Consider the following 2,581-nt stretch of genomic DNA (forward strand, 5'->3'; position numbering starts at 1 on the left):
CTTTTGTACACCAAAATAATGTTTTCCCCCCATATTTTAAGCTAAATAACTTTTTCGGACTTTGTGATCACTTTTTATACAATTTGTGTTGCAAAATGGCGAAAAACAGTAGTGACTTGGACATTTTGGCTCTATTTTCTATTCTGGGGTTTTAACTTTTTATATACTTTGATGGATTAGGAAGTGACAATACCCAACATGTTTATTTATTATACATGCAGTCCCCGGGTTACGTACAAAAGATAGGGTCCGGAGGTTTGTTCTTAAGTTGAATTTGTATGTAAGTCGAAACTGTATATTTTATAATTGTAGATCCAGGCAAAAAAAAATTGGCCCCCTGTGACAATTGGAGTTTAAACATTTTTTGCTGTAATGGGACCAAGGATTATCAATAAAGCTTCATTACAGACACCTTACAGCTGATTATTGCAGTCTGGGACTATAGTAAAGCATCCAGAGAGCTTCACCAGAGGTCAGAGGGGTCTGTCTGTAACTATGGGTTGTCTGTAAGTCGGGTGTCCTTAAGTAGGGGACCGCCTGTACTTGGTTTTATATCAGTTCTAGGGAAAGGGGAGTGATTTAAAGCTGAATGCAGCGCAGCTCCTGTGCCCATTTGTTTACAGGGGCATGGATCGGAGTGATGGCAGAGTGGGATGCCCAAAGGGTCCCAGGAGGTAAGTAAATTTTTTTTTCTAAAGCAGCTCCCTCCCTTTTCTTACGTCTCGAACAACACCTTTAAGGGAATAATAAAAGATTTTCAGGCACAAACTATCAATAACTATAAATGGGATGGATAACCCCTTTAAGTCTCCTATGTACACAATTTTTGAAGAAACTCAGTAGGGAGGTTATTTAAAACACTTTGAAGAAATAACCACAAATCTTTTGTGAATGTAGGACACTTGTCTCTTGATATAATCACAAACAGATAGACAGAAGGGGGCCTATCCAAAGGGAATCTACCATTTCACTAACCACATTGATCCTGCAGTTACGGTGGCTATGAATGCCCTAATGTTGGAGAAGATCTGCTGCTACAACTATCAAGTCTTGTAGGAGAGTGGAAAGTGACCGTCTCCTAGCAATGTGAGGGCTAATTGGCCCGGACTTGCAAATCTTTGCCATTGTTGTGGCCACTCGGCTAAAGGAATCTACCTGGACCAGACCTGCTGAATTCCTGGTCCCAGGATTTCTTTGTCATCCCTGGGGTCCTTGTCAGCCTTGAGCAGGGAAAGATATTTTATGGGCAAGGTGGCTCAAAGGTAGGGAAAATGTTCTGTTCCTATGTAACGTTAATCTTAATTTCAACAAAGTGTAAGCGAATAACTGGAAGACTGACCACTTTCTGTTCTCCTCTGGAATCTATAAAGGCTACTTTTTCACCTCTTCTTTTTTGCTTGTGTCACCAAACACTTTGTCACGCATATGGCAATCACCAAAACAGGACCAGACCAACGGGTGTCCATGTTGTCCTTGTACATGGACAATGTAACCATCTTTTATATAGCAAAGTATTGTTTGACTGGACCGGCAAGGAATTAATTGTGTTGGCTGCAGCAGGTTATATGGTGAAGCTCTTCTTCTGCCACCTTCTATAGATCTTCTATGTATCTTCGCAGTGCGACTTAGATCTCTGCCAAGTCTTAGCAAGACAAACTAATCATGGTCAACCAAAGGAGTCCATGGTGGGGCTTGAGTTCACTCACATTTAGAGGGCAGCACAGTGGCTGAGTGGTTAGCATTACAGCCTTGCAGTGGTGGGGTCCTGGGTCCAAGTCCCAACCAGGTCAACATCTGAAAAGAGTTTGTATGTTCTCTCTGTGTTTGTGTGGGTTTCCTCCCACACTCCAAAACATACTGGTAGGGTGATTAGATTGTGATCCCCATGGGGACAGGGACTGATGTGACAAGCTCTGTGCAGCGCTGTGTAATCTGTGTGCACTATATAAATAAGGGTATTATTATAAAGAAAGACTAATGTGCTACATAACAAGTTCCTCTCTCTGCCCCTATATACAGCGGATGGCGGCCGCCCCCTATCACTATATACCGAATACTAACAGCACTGTATCTCCAGTCATCTATGGCTCCAACCTGGAGGAATGGCTGACACCCCAACACTACAGCAGAGGCTTTTGGTTTAGACTGTGTCCACTAAACACCCTGGTCTTGTCCATCTGACATAAGCTGCAGGCCCCAGCCCATCCCCGGCCTCCACACCCTTCACTATACGACTCTTTATACTTCTGCCATCACAGTTTACAACCTCCCGCTGCTTTACAGGAATCCTCTGGAGAAGGCCGTCCAGCCCTGACCCCACACAGCGCCACATCATGACCACACTGCGCCAACACAGCCCAAAAAAATGGACACCGACAAAAGCCCCCCCACCGTCAGACTACAACTCCCAGAAAACACAGCGGCTCCGGAGCGAGGCCGCGCCCACGTCATTGAATATTCATCTACGCCGAGGCACCCGCCAGCCAATGGGGCGACCGGCGGCCACGTGACGCCCTGCTATGGTTTTCGAAAGAAGTGCTCATGAATATGTAGGCAGCGGGCAGCCAATCAGCGGCCGGCC

The sequence above is a fragment of the Engystomops pustulosus genome, chromosome 9 (assembly GCF_040894005.1).
Source record: "Engystomops pustulosus chromosome 9, aEngPut4.maternal, whole genome shotgun sequence".
In the NCBI taxonomy this organism is placed as follows: domain Eukaryota; kingdom Metazoa; phylum Chordata; class Amphibia; order Anura; family Leptodactylidae; genus Engystomops; species Engystomops pustulosus.